Source organism: Macaca thibetana, chromosome 3 (assembly GCF_024542745.1).
Source record: "Macaca thibetana thibetana isolate TM-01 chromosome 3, ASM2454274v1, whole genome shotgun sequence".
Taxonomy (NCBI): domain Eukaryota; kingdom Metazoa; phylum Chordata; class Mammalia; order Primates; family Cercopithecidae; genus Macaca; species Macaca thibetana.
Window position 1 is genome coordinate 67,602,178 of NC_065580.1, and position 21,385 is coordinate 67,623,562.

At 36.6% G+C, this 21,385-nt stretch overlaps 1 long non-coding RNA gene across 1 annotated transcript in view; it reads left to right on the top strand.

Moving 5' to 3' along the window:
- Positions 1–4,968: 4,968 nt before the first annotated feature.
- The window catches only part of LOC126951282 (uncharacterized), a 60,018-nt gene continuing 43,601 nt past the window's right edge, over positions 4,969–21,385 (top strand). Inside the window, exons 1-3 of the long non-coding RNA XR_007724414.1 lie at positions 4,969–5,269; positions 6,593–7,455; positions 8,210–8,404. This is a non-coding gene — a long non-coding RNA (uncharacterized LOC126951282). The remainder of the gene's footprint in view (positions 5,270–6,592; positions 7,456–8,209; positions 8,405–21,385) is intronic.

Consider the following 21,385-nt stretch of genomic DNA (forward strand, 5'->3'; position numbering starts at 1 on the left):
TAATCATGCTATTATGTAATTTTTTCAAGGGATAGAAAACTTCCACTATTGATGTTTTAGTGCTTGCATGTAGAGTTTAACTGGTCCCTGGCACATTGTAGGTAGTAATGAATCATCAACCACAGCTCTTCAAACAACTTCTGTCACAATAGAAATGTTTGATATTTGTGCCACAGAATAACTAATCACATATGGCTATTGAGCCCGTGAAATGAGGAACTAAAATTTTAATTTAATTTAATTTAAAATGAAATAGCTGTGTGGCTAGTGCTACCCTCTTGAACAGTGCAGGGACCCTTTTATCTGTGTTGGCTTCCTCCTCCCTGGAACTCAGAGAAAGCAAACTCATTTTCCTTGCCTGGAGTAGGCATGATAAACAAGATAAATCAGTTATTAACAAAACACAGCAAGGGCAGCCATCAGCTCTGTGACAAGTGTTCCCATATTCCTGTTCCTACAGAATAGATTCTTACTGACCTGTTCCTTCCCTTAATGAAGCTCTGAGCTAGAGTTGATGATCAGGATTAACCAGGAAGCTGAGGTTGGAGGAATTTATTATGGCTAAATAGATAGGCCTATATATATATATGTGTATGTATGTATATAGGTGTGCATATGTAAATATGTGTGTATTTTTACACACACACACACTTTTTATATATATATATATACTTTCTTGTCATTAGGGCTGTCAAAAATGACCTTCCAAAGATGAGTTCCCCATCACTAGAAGTGATCAGGAAGAGGCTCTCAGTGATGTAAAAGGGCAGGTTTGTACTTTGAGTAGGGGCTTGGATGAAATAATGCGCTATAGACTACAAAATATTTTCTGATGGCCTACTTAAACTTTACCCAGCCATGCCACGTAGATTATTCCTACTTCACAAGATGAAGAAACTGAGACTCTGACTTGCTCTAGGTTACCAGACTAATAGCAATTCCAGTATTAATTGCTCGTCTTGTCACTTCAGATCTTTTCTCAACCTCACACTATTTTCTCAGGACTCTTCCTTTTAAGATTATGCAATTTATATTGGATCAAGAATTTGGAGACATTGTTTTTCTTTTCCTGAACAGAATGTTTCAGAAATCAGAATATTAAATTTAAAGTGATTGTCTAAAATAATGTACATCTAGGCAATACTATTACTATCAATGATAAGAGTTAATTTTAGTGCAGATAATTATTTTTTGATGAACAAGATGTAAATATGCATGGCTAAATGGGTGGCTAAAGTGGTAGCTAAAGGGAGGTCAAGAAATGAATGCAAGAACTGGCTGTAATTAGTTTTTTTCTGAGGCTTGTACTGATTATCAAGTCTTTACAACTTTTACTTGTGACCATTACCATGTCTGGGACTACATAGAAAGCAGAATATTGAATACTGGACCTGTATGCTCAGGTAGAAAATCACCTGTGTTCAGCACCAGAGTTCTGTTAGGATGACTCTTCCTAAGAACATTGGACTAGTATATCATGGGGGTGTTAATTCTAGAAGCTAATTTTTGCAATGTAGGTCTATTTGTTCATAAAGGTCACTTTATGTCTGGTTCTCAGGCAAGCCCTCGAAAATTCTTTAAAGCCTTCAGTGTTCTCCTAAGGAGAAGCAGTCCTAGAGCCAGGGTAGAGCAGGGTAGGGACCCGAGAGCATCTAGGGCGTGGTTATTGCCTGTCCCCATTCCCATCTCAGTCCCTTTATCCAGCCAATCCTGATGTAACCAAGTTTACACAGAACCAGAGATAAATAGAGAAGCCAGACTTGTCGAGAAAAGAGGGGAAGATAATACAATCTCCATCTGTTCAATAAGCATGGGAGAGGAAGGAATTTGGGAAAAAAATTCCAAATTAGTCATATTGCAGCTCTGGGGAAGAAAGAATGACTATTCTTGAGTCCTAGGTGCCTAGGTACAGTAGGTATTTCCAGAAAGCCAAAATTCCATGAAGCTTATATATAAGTCAGCTACATGTAAATTGGGAGCTTCTTAATTAAAATAAGATACCTCTTACTTTATATAATTATTTTTCAGTAGTTACTTGCCTCTTTGCCATAGCACTGGGAAATCAGAGGCAAAGCTGTGAAAGGAAACTGGATTAATTGATTCTCAGCTTGAAAACCCATGGGTCAGTAGAACTACAAAGATTAGGAACTTTCTTATTCCTGATTAGTAGAATTAGAACACTGGAGCTGCATGGAACAGTCTAATATTATGTACATATCGTTTACTTGCCTGCATCTTGAATTGAAGTCTTATAGGTAGAAGCTGGTGTTCCTTAGAGGATTGCCTTCTTGCAGGGTGGCCAAATAGAAGAATCAAGAAGTATATAAACTGTAATAGCAGATGAATCACATTGCCTTCTTGACCTTTGGAAATCAGTAACCAACTATAAACATATTCAACAGTGTAGGCAGCTTTCCAATAGGCCCTAGAGAGGCCTTCTATGAAATGTGTTTATTTCACTGTTAGAAAGAATGACCTACCTAAGGCAGCTAGGAACCAATAACAACAGTATTAAATGCACGTACAGGTAAGTATTTGACATTCCTTCAGGATTATTACCTCTGTCTGAGAATTCTTAAGACCTGCAGGGCTTTGCGTTGGAACACTCATATGCGGGAGCTGGCTCATACTGGCCAGTGAGCCTATTTTCAGGCATTTTTCCAGCCTATTTTTTTCTGAAAAGGAGTCTTACCCTGTCTCCTAGGCTAGAGTGCAGTGGTGCAATCTCAGCTCAGTGTGACCTCTGCCTCCCTGGTTCAAGCAATTCTCTGCCTCAGCCTCCTGAGTAATTGGGATTACAGGCGCCTGCCACCATGCCCAGCTATTTTTCGTATTTTTAGTAGAGACGGGGTTTCACCATCTTGGCCAGGCTGGTCTTGAACTCCTGACCTCATGATCCACCCGCCTCGGCCCCCCGAAGTGCTAGGATTACAGGCGTGACCACTGCGCCCACCCTTTTCCAGCCTATTTTAAAACATGGCCAATAGTATAATTAGAACTTTTTAAACTTACTGAAAATCAAGATAATAAATACTCCAAATGCATCAATTGTTAATGATTTTTCTATATGGGTAGTGTGTAACTTTGTGCTGTTGGTTGTTAATTCTCAATTCCAGACTCAGTCATACCATGTTAGTAGTTTGAATTTGCGAAAAGTTAGTAGTTTATTCCACCATGTTGGGAATATTTACACCCTGGAAATCAGTTTGCACAACAAACAAAAGATTCATTTATTGTTTTTTTTTTAAATTTTTTATTGTGTACTCTAGATTTGGAGGTGGTATTTTGGAGAATATGTTAATAAGGTTTAAAGTTAAAAGTGTGTTGTTGCCAGGCACGGTGGCTCACACCTGTAATCCCAGCACTTTGGGAGGCCAAGGTGGGAGGATCATGAGGTCAGGAGATCGAGACCATCCTGGCTAACACGGTGAAATCCCATCTCTACTAAAAATATAAAAAATTAGCCAGGCATGGTGGCAGACACCTGTAGTCCCAGCTACTCGGGAGACTGAGGTAGGAGAATGGCATGAACCCAAGAGGTGGAGGTTGCAGTAAGCTGAGTTTGCACCACTGCACTCCAGCCCAGGCAGCAGAGCGAGACTCCATCTCAAAAAAAAAAAAAAAAAAAAGTGTGTTGTATCTACAGCCCTTACATTGTGAACTGCATGAACAGTTAAGGAAATATTCTCCCAGAAATATGACATCCACAAAGGAACACCCTAATTATCCAGCAACAGATTTCAATGAGAAAGAAATTTATAAAAATCCTTAAAAAAAATTCAAAATAATGATACCAGAGAAGTTCAGTGAGACATAAGAGGACACAAATAAACAATATAATGAAATCAGAGAAATAATTAGGGATAGGAGGGAAAAGTTACCAAAGAGAGATATCATAGTAACCAAACAGAAATCCTGGATTTTATTTTACTGAATGAAGTAAAAAGTACATTCAAGAGCTTCAACAGTGGATTATATCAAGCAGAAGAAAGGCCTTCAGAACTTGAAAACAGATCTTTTGAAATAATCCAGTCAAACAAAAATAAAGAAAAAAATAAAAAGAATGAACAAAGCATAAGGGACACCACAGAGTGATCAAATATTCAAGTTTCCAGTGTTCCAGAAGGTGAAGAGAGGACCAAAGGAATAGAAAACCCGTTTAATGAAATAACAGCTGAAAACTTCCCAAGTCTAGCAACAGATTTAGACATCCAGATACAAGAAGTTCAGAAATCCCCAAATAGATACAATTCAAGAAAGTCTTCCTCATGACATGTTATAGTCAAACTTTCAGCAAAAGAAACAATCAACAGAGTAATGAGACAACTTTTTGAATGGGAGAAAATATTTATAAAAATTATTCATCCAACAAGGGACTGATATCCAGAATATACAAGGAACTCAAACTACTCAACAGGAAAAAAAACAAATAATCTCATTCAAAAGTAGGCAAAAGACATGAATAGACACTTCTTGAAAGATGACGTACAAATGGCCAAACAGGTATAGTTTAAAATGCTCAACATCACTAATCATCAGGGAAATGTAAATTAGTGGAGTTCTCATGAATGGACTAGTGTCCCAGAGAGCAGCCTTGTCCTTTCATCATATGAGGTCACAGCTAGAAGATGCCATCTATGAACCAGAAAGTGGGTCTTCACCAGACACTGAATCTGCCTTGATCTTGGATTCCGCAGCTTTCAGACTTTGAGAAATACATTTCTGTTGTGTATAAGCCACCTGGTTTATGGCATTTTGTTACAGCAGCCTGAACTAAGACAATATCCCTTATGTCAGTAAAATTTACAATAACCTTATGTACATATATATGTACATATAATGTCCCACCCTGCCCCATCTTGGAAGGCTACTTGTTAAACATTTACCAGCACACCACTAAAGGGCAAGAAAGTGTCATTCTGAACTCAAGGACTTAGAGAAATATGTCTTGGCTTCAGGCTGTTGATAGAGATTTTCAGGCCCATCTAGGAAATTTTCAAAAGGTAATTTAGGAAAAATTTCAAAAGGTAATCTTTAGGGCCTTCACATACTCCTGTCTTTCAGGTTCTGGAAGCAGTTATCATAAGTGCTTAAATGTTCCTCCTGTGCCTCTGTGACTGTCCAAAGTCCCTGTTTCAAGTGCAGCTTTCTTTGAAAAGCCCTTGAGCTTTAATATCACCATCATGCCTCATTAAAACTCCTATTCACTGGGTGCAGAAGACTGCTCATTACTGAAAGTAATTTGATTAATATATAAATACTGCAAAATGTAAGCATGTTTTCCTTTCATTATATGTTCTTTGTCCACACTATTTTTATGGCTGCAGAATATTCAATCATATGAGCCTGTTACACTTTAATCAATGCCAAATTATTTAGATTGTAACTAAATTTTTTTATTACACACAATGCTGTAATAAAAACATCATAGTTAAAATTTTGCTCACATCTTGAATTGCTTTCTTAGACATATTCTTAAAACTGGACTTACTGGGACAAGGTTTTTGAGAAATTCTGGATAGCTATTGCAAATTGCCTCCCAGGAAGTTAGTAACCGATTTATCCTATCATCAGTAGAATATCAGAGCATTTAAGTCCATACATAGAGAGGTACACAGTTATGTGCAATGACATCATTGCATATATCTTCCTCTATAGACTTGAATTGTAGACTGAGTTGTTAAGATTATCACTGGGTTTTGAGTTTATGTGCAATTTTTATTATTCCTTATGTGTAATTTGTAGTATTTTTTACATTGAACATTAAAAGAAAAGAGGAGTACTGTTAATTGAAACAAATAAATAAGATTTGTTACATTACCACAGTTCTACGCTTAACACAATTCAAAGATAAATGACACTCTATAAAAATATTTGCAACATCTGAAACAGTGAGTTTATATCCTATACATAAAATATAAATCAGTAAAATGGAGAATGTTTTTGATAGAATAATCCTGTCATTGGCCTACTCTGTGCTTTGCCCCACCACTCCCTCACTTATAACCCCAAACACACCCACACACACGCACGCACACACACACATGCACCCTTTCCCTCTTGCCCTACCCACATCCACCATCACCTACAGTCTGGTATCCACCCACATTCACACGTACAACCTGCCCTCAGTACTCATTCTTCTTATACTTCTGCATTCCCACACCAAGCCTTGCCCTCACACATCCACACCAACCTTTATCTATAGTCCCACACACGTGCGTGCACACACAGACACCTCTGCCCTACCCACCCTAACCTTCCCCCTTCTACAATCCTGCATATACTCACATGCACACCTTCACCCATACATACCCACTCTCACTTACAAACCTATATCCACGCATATTCATACCTGACCACAACTACCTACCCAGAGATTTGATGCCACACTTTAGAAAGGTTCATAAACCCTACTTTAAAAACCCATCATGATTTAGGCTGGAATTAGTAAACTACTCTTTGATTTTACACATAAAGTTTCAAAAGGCTAAGTAATTGAACAAGGTCACGCTGCTAGCAGTTTCCAAGAGTCCTAAAAAGAACACAGGTATCTGAAGCTCTGTCCAATGTTCTGTCATTCACATCACAGCTGTCTACAAACATCTATTTGAAACAACCTTAACTCTTCTCTCAATATAAAATCGAGGTGAAATACCAAATTGAGGCAGATGGGTCCTGTTATTGCCAAAGTGATAGATTTCCTGGCAACCATTCCACCCAGAAGATTTTTTTTCCCAGAGATAATAATCCCATCCACCTTGCTGGTGGTTAACTTAATAATACGCATGACAATCAACAAACAGATTGAAAAGGCAACCTACTCAGAATGGGAGAAAATATGAAACCATGTACCAGAGAAGAAAGTAATATCCAGAATATATAAAGAATTCCTACAACTTGATAACAAAAACACCCCAATCTAAAAATGGACACAGAACTTAAATAGACATTTCTCCAACAAAGATGTCCACCGCACATGTGAAAAAATGCTCAACATCACTAATCATCAAGGGAAAGGCGAATCAAAACCACAATAGCACAATGAGATATCATTTCAGACCCTGTACACTGTTAGGACGGCTACTTTCAAAAAAGAAAATAAGTGTTGGTGAGGAAACACCTGCACGCTGTTGATGGGATTATAAAATGGGCAGCCACTATGGAAAATAGTAGGGAGGTTCCTAAAAAACTGAAATTAGAATTCCCATATGATCCAATCGTCTCCTACTGCATATATCCAAAAGAATTGAAAGCAGGATCTTGAAAAGATATCTGCTCTCCTATGTTCATGCAGCATTGTTCACAACAGCCAAGATGTAGAGGTGATTCAAATGTCCATCAGTGAATGAATAGATAAAGAAATGTGGTATATACATACAATGGAATCTTAGCCTAAAAAGGAAAGAATTCCTGTCATATGCTACAGCATGGATGAACCTTGAGGACCTTATGGTAAGTGAAATGAGACAATCACAAAAAATGAGTACTGGATGATCCTACTTATGTGAGGTATCTGAAGTAATCAAACTCATGGAAATAAAAGTAGAATAGTGGTTACCAAGGGCTGGGGGAGGGGAAAACACCATGTTGTTCAATGGGTACAGAGTTGCAGTCATGCATGCTGAAAACATTCTAGAGATCTGTTGTACAACAATGTGCATATCATTAACATTACTCAACTGTACACTAAAAAATGTTAAGAGGGCCAGGCACGGTGGCTCACCCCTGTAATCCCAGCACTTTGGGAGGCCAAGGCAGGAGGATCGCTTCAGCCCAGGAGTTGGAGACCAGTCTGGGCAACACAGCAAGACTTCATTTCTACTAAAAATAAAATAAGTAAAGAAAAAATAGCCAAGCATGGTGGCAAATGCCTGTAGTTCCAGCTACTTGAGAGGCTGAGTTGGGAGGATCCCTTGAGCCCAGTAGTTCAGGTTACCGTGAGCTATGATCTCGCCACTGCACTTCAGCCTGGGCAACAGAGCAAGACTCTGTCTCAGAAAAAAAAAAAAATGTTAAGAAGATAAAGTTATGTTATGTGTTTTTACCACATTAAATAACAATAACAAAAAAGAATGAGCATCTGGCCTAATTCTGACCAGTAAAATTGGAAGGGAGGTCAGTTGGGGGCTAGGAAATCATTGCTTGCTCTTAAGAAAGTGATTTTAGAAATGATTGTCTGGAACTGTTACATCTCTTTTCCTACCAGTCCGAGGATGAACACACAAGAGACTCACAGGAACAAACCAGACTACTGACTTGCTGCACCGAAGCTGCAATACTTCTGAGAAGTAGATCTCTTTATTAATCTCGCTGAGTGTTTTGTTACCTGCAGCACAGAAACACTTTCCCTGAAAAACAAATAAAACTCTTAAAGCATAATTCTTATTCTTTAGGTATTCTGGTAAGTGATCTGAATGATATGTCTATTTTAAAAAATAAACCTACATTAGACCTAGGATTAATTTATGAATTGTGGTTACTTATTTTAAAGCAGGGGACTGTTATTTTAAAAATATAGGGAGAACATTTAAAGTCAGGTTTATTGAGGTATAATTTATATTCAGCAACCTCCCTCCTTTAAATATACAGTTTGATTTTGGCAAATGCATACTTCTTTATGGATAAGTCTTTATGTTCATTCGCCAAGTAAATAATTATGAAGAAACTATCATTAACTGCAGTTTTAATTTAAGAAAAGTTCTCTCCAAATGGGGTAAACTCTTTTAAAATAGGTGGCACCACTTTAATTTTTAAAGGAGCTGTGAAGCCATCTGTAGGCATAGAGATAAGAGTTCTATTTAGATCAGTATTTTTTGTTTTTTGGAGACAGAGTCTCGCTCTGTTGCCCAGGGTGGAGTGCAGTGGCTGAGATTACAGGCACCAGCCAGCATGCCTGGGTAATTTTTGTGTTTTTAGTAGAGACAGGGTTTCACCATGTTGGCCAGGCTGGTCTTGAACTCCTAACCTCAAGTGATCCACCCACCTTGGCCTCCCAAAGTGCTGGGATTACAGGTGTGAGCCACCGCACACAGCCTAGGTCGTTATCTTGAGTGCCAGAAAGTGCTCTGTCCACAACCATATTTTTTTGTTTATCATTTTTATTTGTAATAACCCAGAACTGTCCTGGTTTTTGTGCTGAAAGTCTCCAGTCCCAGGAAACCCTGCAGTCCTGGGCAAACCAGGATGGTTTGTCATCCTAGCAAGATTTCTCAACCTAGGAACTATTGACATTCTTTGTTGTGGGGAACTGTTATGTGCATTGTAGGATGATTGCATCATTTGTGACCTCTACCCACTAGGTGCCAGTAACATCCTCCACTCCCAGTTGTCACAATCAAAAGTGTCTCCAGATAGTGTCAAATGTCCCTGGGGGGCAAAATCACCAAAATCAGCCATCTGCCCTAGATGTAAGTGCCTTCAAAACTCACACATTTGAAATTCGTAATCTTATTTTCTGTTGCTGTTGTAAAGCAAAAGCAAGTTGATGCTCCTATTTTTATAGCAGAGGACTTAAAATGCTGAGGAATTGCTTCCAGACTCTCCCTTTTTGTAGATCTCCCTTCTTCACCCCTCACCTCTGCCCCTTTTACTTAACATTGCAAATGACCTGAGCAATGATTCTAGGTGCATCTTTCCTGTAGGTTCTGGGAAACTGTCCTTGTGAGCTGTGTCCAATCTAACTCTCTAGACTTGAAATTCTTTTTCTGTTTGCTACTTCTGATTCTCCCATACATACATAGCCATTTCATACAATGATATTCTTAAGACACATGTATAGGATTGAATGTGCATGTGTTTTAATGGGATGGTATTTTGTGTACTTTTCTGTTTTTGCATTTCTCAACTAACAATACTACCTGGAAATATCTTCAACAAAATAGTACAGCTCTAATTTGTTCTTTTTAATAATGGTGTAATATTGCCTGTTATATATAGTGAATATACTGTATTTTATATACCATTTCCCTATTACCTTTCTTTGCCTCAACATGCTCTGTTGCAATAAACATCTGTGTACTTATATCCTCACCTTCTAGAGTTCTTTTTCCTGTGGGAGACGTTCCAAGAAGCAGGATTACTGGATCAAAGGATATTTCTAATTCTAACAGATTTGCCACACAGTTTTCTAGAAAAACTATGATGGTTTCCATTTCTACTTATATTATTGTTTAAATGACAATGACACAAAACCCCTTTTTATGTATCCCCGATAGAAATAAGTGTTATTGCTCCATTTAATGTTTGCCAGTCTGATGAGAGTAAATTCATGTCTCATTGGTAGTTTAATTTGTATTTCCCCAACTAGTGGAGCCTGTACATTGTTTAATGATTGTAGCCTATTTCCATTTTCTTCTCTGTAAAATTTTCTGCTTCTGCTCTTTGACATTTTTCTACAAGAAATTTGTTCTTACAATTTGTAAAAGCTTATCTGTATTTATCCTACATGCATATTGCCACCACTCTGTCACTTTTTTTAGCTTTAATTTTTCCTTCTCTTGTTTTGATGACATTTGTATTTTCTGGCATCTTTTGGTCCATTCTTTCATTTCTTGATCTTCCTTTGCTCCTTTTCCTGTTTTACTTGTAGACAGCATGTACCTGGGTTTTGTTTCAGTTGATTCTGAAAGTGAGTGTTTCGTGAACGTACTTGTAGGAGTATTATATACTGACCATATTCTTGATATTCCTTCCATAGTACTATATTATTCATTTTTACTTGGTTGTTCACAATTTCCTTCCCACTAATTAATTTGTAAGTCCCACGATATTTTTCAGTTTTCAGCACTTAGACTGCTGTTTCTCAAAAACATGGTGCCCAATCTTTCTCCCTTCTGAATGCTTAATTTCCTCACTCTTTCTTCCCAATAAGATAAGATCTTTAAAATATTTTTTCATCCCTGCTCCTCTCCTAGCCTCCTCTCATTGCCTTTGAAATGCTTTTACTTTGTTCTTATCCTCAACCACCTGCTCCTAGGAATTGCTAAGCACCTTTAGTGCTTTTAGTTCAGGACTGTCATTTGAGTATCTCTGGCATTATGTCTCTTCTATTTCGATGTTTCTTATTTTTACTTATTCTCCGTAGCCCCAGACAGTTTTTCATTATTAATTTAAATGTAAATACATTTACTTTTCAAAGTTAATTGCTCATTACTCTTCTCCTCTTTTCTTCACAGACCCTTATTTTGAGTAATCAGTTCACATTCATTTATTGTTGGGTATCTTTCCTTGAGTTTTTCCTTAAATCAGATATATTTTCTGAATTCATGCATATGCACAAATCTATGGTTGGTATAGGAGAATTGGGCTGCAGGTCTTTTCTCTCGCTCATCCATGGATGCCGCTCTATCTTCTACTATTGCAGATGAGACATTCGTTGCCAATCTAATAGGCAACTTGTGTCTTCTGTCTGAAGCTTGTAAGGTTTTCCCTTTATCTTTGGAGTTCAGGAATTTCTAGAATGTTACTTTGGAGCTTATTGTGTGTGTATATATGTGTTTATCTTCGAATTCTCTAATATTTTTTTCCTCATGAATTGTATCTTTTTTTCTCTGTGCTTAGAAAGGTTTCTTCCACTTGATTTTCCAGGCCACTATTTGTCATCTCCTAGTGCTCCTTACCCTTCCTGTAGAGCTTTCAATTCAATGCTCATGGGCACTTATTTCCCAAAAGAAATTTCATATTGAAAATAAATAGATTATCAAGAAGTCTCTAGTCATTAGCTTTTATGCCAAAATAGCACAGTCTCAAACTTTATGAAAAGTGATAGAAATATGAGGAAAAATGGATTAATCTACAATCTTTCTGGAGGACTTTTACACATCTCTCTTAGATACCAAAAGATCAATTAGGCAGAAAACAAGAATACAAAAGACTAATATGGCACATAGGATCTAACATACATATACAACTGTGCACCCAACAAAAAAGGAAATGCACATTCTTTCATATAGAATATCTCTGAAAATTGACCATGCAGTAGACCACAAAGGAAGTTGCTCACAAATCCTGGAAAACAAATACATATGTACATGACATACCTTGTTCACTGAACACTGAACATACCTGTTGAATTCCACATTAGAATTGAAAAAGATTCAACAACAACAAAATTTTTAAGTGTTCTACAGATAGCTGAAAAATTTTAAATATGGGTTTAAATAACTTTTTCATTAAACAAGGCATATAAAACTGAACTATAAAAATTTGGAACTAGGCTGGGCATGGTGGCTCACGCTTGTAATCCCAGCAATTTAGGAAGTCAATGTGGGCAGATAACCTGAAGTCAGGAGTTCGAGACCAGCCTGGCCAACATGGTGAAACCCCGTCTTTACTAAATATACAAAAATTAACCAGGTGTGGTGGCGGGCACCTGCAATCCCAGCTACTTGGAAGGCTGAGGCAGCGAGAATTGCGTGAACCTGGGAGGCAGAAGTTGCAGTGAGCCGAGATCGCACCACTGTACTCTAGCCTGGGTTACAGAGTGAGACTCTGTCTTGAAAAAAAAAAAAAAATTAGAAATAAGATAATGAAAGTAGTACATTATTATGCATCCAAAGTAGTGTTCAGTGGAAAATTTACATTTTTCTTTTCTTTTCTTTCTATTTTTTTTGAGATGGAGTTTCGCTTGTCACCCAAGCTGGACTGCAAAGGTACAATCTTGGCTAACTGCAAACTCCTCCTCTCAGGTTCAAGCAATTCTCCTGCCTCAGCCTCCCGGGTAGGGTAGCTGGGATTATAGGCACGTGCCACCATGCCCAGTTAATTTTTGTATTTTTAGTAGAGAAAGGATTTCACCATATTGACCAGACTGGTCACGAACTCCTGACCTCAGGTGATCCACCCGCGTTGGCCTCCCAAAGTGCTGGAATTTCAGGCATAAGCCACCATGCCCAGCCTACATTTTTCTTAAATGTTTGCTTTAGAAAAGAAAGATTGAGTATAAATGAGCAAAGAAGCTGGAGAAATAAACGACATAATAAACTCAAATAAACTAGAATGAAGGAATTTAAGAAATAAATATTGAAGAAAAATAAAACAAAAAAAAACCAATTTGAGCTTATTAACAAAATTCAAAGCTAGTTCTCTAAGATGTCTAATACTACAGAAATGTCTTTGGCCTGATGTATGGAGAAGAGAGCAAAAGGAACAAAGAAAGGATATAGTAAATTTAAAAGTATGTTTTAATACAATACAATCTATGGTAGAATGCATAATTGTTCACAATACTTTGCATATCCCTATATACATGTCCTTTGTTATGTAAATCCACAGTTTCTCCTGGTAATGGTAAAATATATCCAGCTTCATTCACGATATTGTGCTGGACAATTGATCCAAAAAGGATCTGACATTTTCAGATGTGGAACCAAGACCAGCCAAGCCCAGACAAGCCCAGCATAGATCCGCCAATGCCCAACTGTCTTGCAGATGTAAAAACTGGATTAAATGTTGCTTTACACTTAGTTTGGGGTGGTTTACTACACAGCATTATTGCGGCTACACTGACTAGCACACTATGTTACCAATACATTGGAAAAAACAGAATATACACATAATTTTTCTAGAAAAATATTCTGGCAAAATAGACCCAAGACGAAGTAGAAAATCTGAACAAAGAAGTTAACACAAAAGAAAAATTAATGATATTGCCAAGTTCTGCCACTACCAAATGATATGTTCTACTATGTCTTCAAAAAGACAGATTAGTCTTGTCCTGTATAAACTATTACAGAACAGGAAAAGTGGTGAGAAATGATCCAATTCATTTTTTTTTAAAAGGTAGTATAACATTGGTAGCAATCCCAGACTAGAACAGGAAGAGAAAAGAAAATCATTGATCAAGCTTAATGTACCTACACCCAGAAATCCTAAATAGTAACAAATCAAATCCAGCAGTGAACTGAAAGAACGACCATGACAAGTGCAAGGATGACACTTTTCTCTGGCAGATGATGCCATGAACAAAATTAAACAAAAATGCCAAACTGTGAAAAATATTTTCAACATATGTAATAGTGTCTAGAATATATTTTTAAAAACTTGTATAAACCATTGACAAGAGAAACTAACCTAATAAAATGTGTACAACATCTAAGTAGGGATTTTCACAGTAGAGGGACTACAAATGGACAATAATACAAAATATTTAATCTTATTAGACCGGAGAATGGCGTGAACCCGGGAGGCGGAGCTTGCAGTGAGCTGAGATCCGGCCACTGCACTCCAGCCTGGGCTACAGAGCGAGACTCCGTCTCAAAAAAAAAAAAAAAAAAAAAAAAAAAAAAAAAAAAGAAATCAAAGAAACACTAGTTGAAAAAAATTAGTTATTTCATGCCATCAGATTAGTCAAAAATAATAAATTGGGTAATACCAAGTGTTGGAGAGATGTGGGGAAACAATTTTTTTTTTTGAGGCGGAGTCTCGCTCTGTTGCCCAGGCTGGAGTGCAGTGGCATAATCTTGACTCACTGCAACATCCGCCACCCGAGTTCAAGCAATTCTCCTGCCTCAGCCTCCTGAGTAGCTGGGATTACAGGCGCCCACCACCACACCTGGCTAATTTTTGTATTTTTGGGAGAGATGTGCTTTCGCCATGTTGATCAGGCTGGTCGAGAAATCCTGGCCTCAGGTGATCTTCCTGCCTCGCCTCCTAAAGTGCTGGAATTACAGGCATGAGCCACTGCTCTTGGCTTACAACTTCCATTTGACACTGCTTAGATTATAGTTTGTTACAACCTCTTTGTAAAGCAATTTGCCCATATTTGATAAAGCTGAAAATGAGTATACTTTATGAAGTAACGGTTTGTCTATAAGTTTATACTGGGGATAAGTATAAGTTATACTGGGAGGTGGGGGAAGAAAAGATAATTAGTGGGGCCCTGAGGTCTTGAAGGAAAACTGGGCCTCAATTATGTGTCATAGAAATATAAATCCCATAAGAATATTTTTTAGCTGGTCCACTTTGTAGGAGGCCCATGTCTTGTTTTGTGATCACACACATACCTAGAAGCCACAGAGGAAGACGTTCATTAAAGTATTGTTTATATAAGCAAAAATCAAAAACAATCTAATGCTAACTATTAAGAGTATGATTAGATAAATGGTATTAAATGCACTGTACATTTATTTAGTGGAATATTAGGCAACCACTAGTATATGGTTATGAAACCTAGGTAGTTCCATAAGGACTTGTTACAATACTTAAAAGCAAAAAAAGCAGTATACAAAATAATATTCATACTATGATTACACTTGTGTGAAAAATACACGCATAGGCAGAAAAGAATTGAAAAGAAATATATCAAAAACATAATGACTGAGTGAAGTTCACGCAATTAAGAGGTTTTTTTTGTTTTGTTTTACTTCTTAAATAAACTATAATGTAGCAATATTAGCTTGCATTTCAAAGAAAAATTAAAAAATCTTATGGAGATGTGAATAGAAGACCCATGAACCTTACAAGAATTATAGGGAGAAAAACTACTTACAATTTTTTTTTACAGGTGAAAAAATACTAACCTTAACATTTATTAAGAGAGAAGTCAAGATAATACATAAGATGTGAACCACGAATTGCACCCCATCTCTAACAGTTATAATATTATCAGGAAATTACAAAAAATAAGATGCTCTACCTAATTTGGTTAACAATATCTATGAAATTGTAATGTACTTTATATTCTAATCTACTGAATACAACTTAGTCCACTTCAAAGTGTACACACATTATTAGAGCCTAAGGTACCACTACTAGCAGCCAAAAGAAAAATAAAAAACATCACATAGAACCCCTTCTTTACTAAAAACACACAAAAAGTTAGCCAGGCATGGTGGTGGGTGCCTGTAATTCCAGCTACTCGGGAGACTGAGGCAGGAAAATCTCTTGAACCTGGGAAATGGAGGCTGCAGTGAGCCGATGAGTCAAGATCGCCTCACTGCACTCCAGCCTGGGCAACAGAGTGAGACTCCCTGTCAAAACAAAACAAAACAAACAAACAAACAAAAGGACGTAAATTGCACATAGTGTTGGTTTTATGAATGTTACCTTTCTTCAAGAGTACAGTCATTTAATCTGAAATAACATTGCTCCATGGAATCAAATACTTAGATATTTTACAAAATGAAGCAGTTGTTACCAGTTTAAAAAAAAAACCACGTGACAACATCCCTGGTAAATTGAAGTCTTCCTTTCAAAAGTGAAAGTTCCGTAAGTGACCTAGTAATTGGAATTATTAGTTGCCTAAACTACTCCCATCCATCCATCCATCCATCCATCCATCCATCCATCCATCTATCCATCCATGCACTAATTAATTAAAACAAATACACACTGGCTGTCTTTTCCATGTCAGACACAGTGCTGGGATAATCCTTTCTTTTTTTTTTCTTTGAGATGGATTCTGCTCTGTTGCGCAGGCTGGAGTGCAGTGGCATGATCTTGGCTCACTGCAACCTCTGCCTCCTAGGTTCAAGCCATGCTCATGCTTCAGCTTCCTGGTAGCTGGGATTACAGGTGCACACCACCATGTCCAGCTCTTTTTTTTTTTCTGTATTTTTACTAGGGACCGGATTTCGCCATGTTGTCCAGGCTGGCCTTGAACTCCTAGCCTCAAGTGATCTGCCCTCCTGGGCCTCCCAAAATGCTGGGATTACAGGCGTGAGCCACTGTGGCTGGCCCAAGTCTAATCTTTTTCATCCAAGATTCCATGTTTCCAAAAATTGGGCACCAATTCACTTTCCCACTTTTTTCCTTCCAACAAATCTGGGTAATTCCCATGGGATTGTTAGCCTGTTCTTGTCTGCATTTTTTGTTTGTTCATTAGTTCATCTGTTTATTAACGTTTTGAGTACCTATTATGAAGCTAATATAAAGCTTGGTGCTCTGGGATGATACGAACAAAATGCAAAAATTTGTGCTTGGCCAGGCGTGGTGGCTCACGCCTGTAATCCTAGCACTTTGGGAGGCCAAGGCGGGCAGATCACGAGGTCAGGAGATCGAGACCATCCTGGCTAACATGGTGAAACCCCGTCTCTACTAAAAAATACAAAAAAATTAGCCAGGCGTGGTGGTGGGCACCTGTAGATCCAGCTACTCGGGAGGCTGAGGCAGGAGAATGGTGTGAACCCAGGAGGGTTGTAAAAATTTCTCCGAAATTATGTGATGATTTTGTTTGCCAGATGCATGGAATGAGTTACTTTAAATTTCACACAAAATTCTAAAGTAGACTCTTATGAATAAAACATTGAATATAATGCATACGTGCTACTTTAACTACTTGTATCTGTGTAATGCTTTACAGTATTTAAATGTTTTATATACATTTTACTGCTGGATATTTTAAAATTTGTTAGTCATGTTTGTAATCTTTGTTTTGCTTTATACTCAGGTTATTTAAGTCAAAGTAACTTGCCCCTGCTTTCACCAATAGCCAAGTTAGATTTGAATTTAGGTCTTCTCAAACCAAATCTCTTGTTTTCTAATAATATTATATAGCGTACTAAATTTCCATGTTAATTTAATTATAAAACACGAAAGCAATTAGATTCTGCTTAAGTGGTAACTGACATAAACATCATAAGAAGTAATAGGTTGTTATTAAAAAACAAGTTATTAGCAAAAGGCAAAATTTACAAAAATTAGAAGAAGTAATGAATACACTGTGATTATATCAGGGCTAATTTCATTACCTCACACAAAAACAGTTAATTTACAAAGACAGGTTGCTAAAACCTCAGGTTGTGGTTTTTTTTTTGACAAATTGAAATTTTTAATGTAGACCTCTGCAAGACACTACAGAAAAAATATATAATGAACATTTAAAAATTTAATTCTCAGAAAAGGATGAAAAACACTGATTTATAAGAAAAGATAAAGGAGGTGTTAAACTCAGGAAAATTAAAATGGCAGTAAATTGAATGGAAGAGAACAAGTGATCTTAAGGAGTGATCTAGTGCTGTGTCTCACAGGAATATGGAAAATATATCACCAACTTGTAGTTTCTATTACTCTATGTTTATTTGTTATTCATTTTTTTCTAAGTTAAGTAGCTTTTTTTTTTTTAGTTTCAAAATGTGTAGTATTTTATGTTTGGTGATTTTACAGCTAATGTTGCATTTCACTTAAGTTGGGTCAGTGGTATACTGCCAATATCCACAAGGTGTCATTATAACATTATATTTGGTTTGAAACCTTGCTTGCATTTTTCACTCATTCATTTTCCCATTTACAGTAAGCTTCAACTTGGACATTTCACAGGGGGTGCCACTGGAGGATGCTAGTTGCTCTGAGGGAAATTGCCAAGGCTAGTGGAGTTTTGAAAAAAGCTGAAGGCTGGACCAATGAAGCTACTATGGGCAACGCTGACCAGAACTGGGACAATTGGAAGGAATGTTGTTTTCCTCTTTTCTCACCTTTCACTCCCATTTTGTAACCCTAGTAACAAAACACAATAGGCAGTTAGTGAGCAAGGGAGTCTGGGAAAGATATTCCGCAGAGTCCCAGCACAGAGCAGAGTAGAATAGAGTAGGATTGGAGTTGAGAGATAGTAAGTAAATAAGCAGCAGGAATATGTCAAGCAACAATACCCCATGTAAGTAGAAGAGGATGGTGGTTGGAATCCTTGCATTATTTAGAAGGAGAGTAAAAATGTTGATTCTCTTTAAACTTCAAAAAAGTTAAATATGCATATTACAGTCTCTGGGGTACCTACTATAAAGACCAAAATAAACTTTCAAAGCAGAAACAAGAAGAAAAAATGGAATGAGGGCAAATAGTCCATTAATCCAACAAAAGGCAAGAAAGGGGGAAAATTATTATTATAAAGCAACATAAAATGAACAAAATGAGATATGTGAAATAAATCCAAATACATTAGTAATCACAATCAATTTAAATGGTTTGAACTTTCCAGTTAAAATAGATTTGATTTAACAAAACAGCATAGTACAGGCATACAAAGACATACAAACCAATGGAACAAGATAGAGAACCTAGAGTTAAATCCACACATTTACAGTTAGTTGATTTTCAACAAAGATGCCAAGAATATATAATGGGGAAAGGATAGTCTCTGTGTGAAATGATATGTAACCTTTAGTATCTTCTATCCTTAATGCACATGCTATTTAGAAATCTGGAAAGCAGTTGGAAATGGAATCATTTGTGTCAAGTATAAACATTGATATGATCTTTAGCTTAATTAAAACCACAGGAACGGATCTGAAAAAATAATAAAATTTCCAAGCAGGTATTTGGAAAGTCTATCCTGAGATAGCTGATTGACTAGACATCGTGGAAGCAGCAACGCCTTTCTGTAGCTATCTCTCAGAAGCTAATGCTTTTATGTTAGTCATATATGCAATTTTGCAATTTCCTCCCACTGGCTATTTATGACTTTTTATTTTTATTTTCTAATGGAAAAAAATATTCAACTACATAAACATAGTCAGCATTAAAAATTATTTTAAATCATATATGAAGAATTTCATTTGTATATTTCTAACATTTGGGCAACCTGTTAGTATAGATTTTAATTCCTTTGTACCTTTCTCCCCCTAAATCAGAGAAACAACTTATTTTATCCTGTATTTCAAAGCAGATCAATGACTGAATTCTGTAAAGACTTCAGAATTATGTTATGTGTGTATTTGTTTATGTGTGTATACCCTTATGTTTACACACATGCATATATCTACATTTATTGATTTATTCAACAAATATTTACTAAGCACGGACTATGTGTAGAACAGTCTTAGAGATACAGGGAGGGCATAGAATAGACAAGACAAAGTTATTGTTCACTGTGTGTACCTTCATTTATTTTGTATATTCTTCCATATATTTTTAGGTACCCTGTTAACTCTTTAGGCCCCTTTATAGCTCTAAATATTTCCATCTATTATACATACATGTGTAGTTTGTTTTTCTATTCCTGTCATGAAGACATTCTATCATTTGGTGCTTTTTAAAAAACAATTGATTTACACAAAATAATTGTATATATTTGTGTACATAAGGTACAAATATGTACATAAATATGTGCACATATTTACACATTTGGTACAATGTGATGTTTTGATACACATATATATTGTGTGATGATCAAATCAGGGTAATTAGTATATCCATCATCCCAAATATTTATCATTTTCTTGTAGTGAGAACATTCAAAATGTTCTTTCTAGCTATTGAAATATTCAATACATTATTGTTAACTGTATTCACTCTACTGTGCAATAAGACAACAGAACTCATCCTTTCTGTCTAATTGTAACTTTATACCCATTGATCAATCCTCCCTATTCCCCCTCCACTTTCTCCCTTCCCCAGTTGATGGTAACCACTGGTCTATTCACTCCTTTTATGAGATGACCTTTTTAGATTCTACTTATAAGTGAGATCATGCAGTATTTGTCTTTCAATGTCTGGTTTATTTCAAGTAACATAATCTCTTTCATGTTGTCTTATATGACAGGATTTTATTCTTTTTTATAGATGAATAGTATTCCATTATGTTTATATACCACATTTTCTTTATCCATTCATCCATGGATTAACACATAAATTGATTTTATATTTTGACTATTGTGAACAGTGCTGCAATGAACGTGGAAATGCAGATATCTCTTTGTTGTGTACTATGTACCTTCTACTCCTAATATGGTAGCTCTATTTTTATTTTTTTGAAGAACCTCCATACTGTTTTCCATAATGGCCATAATAATTTGCTTTTCCACCAAAGGTTACAAGGGTTCTCTTTTCTCCACATCCTCTCCAATACTTGTTGTCTTTTGTTTTTGATAATAGCCATACTAACAGGCATGAAGTGATATCTTGTGGTTTTAGTTTGCGTTTCACCTATGATTAGTAATTTGAACATCTTTTCCTATGCTTTCTGCCATGTGTATGGCTTCGTTTGAGAAATGTCTATTAGGGTCTTTTGTCCATTTTTAAATCATATTATTTGTTTCTTTTCCTATTGAGTCATTCGAATTTTTTAGATATTCTGGATATTAACCCCTTGTCATAGGTATAGTTTGCAAACATTTTTCTCCCATTCTGTAGATTATCTCTTCTCTCTTGATTGTTCCCTCTGTCCATTTTTTATATTGTTGCCAGCGTTTTTGGAGTCATATCCAGCAAATTATTTCCCAGGCCATTGTACTGCAATGTTTCTCCAAATTTTTCTTCCAGTAGTTTCATAATGTCAGGTCTCTTGTTTAAGTCTTTAATCCATTTGGAGGTGATTTTTGTACATGGTGAATGATAGGGGTCTAGTTTCAATCTTCTGTATATGGATATCTAATTTTCCCAGCACCATTTATTGAAGATACTGTTCTTTTCCCCAATATGGGCATCTTTGTTGAAAATCAGCTGGCTGCAG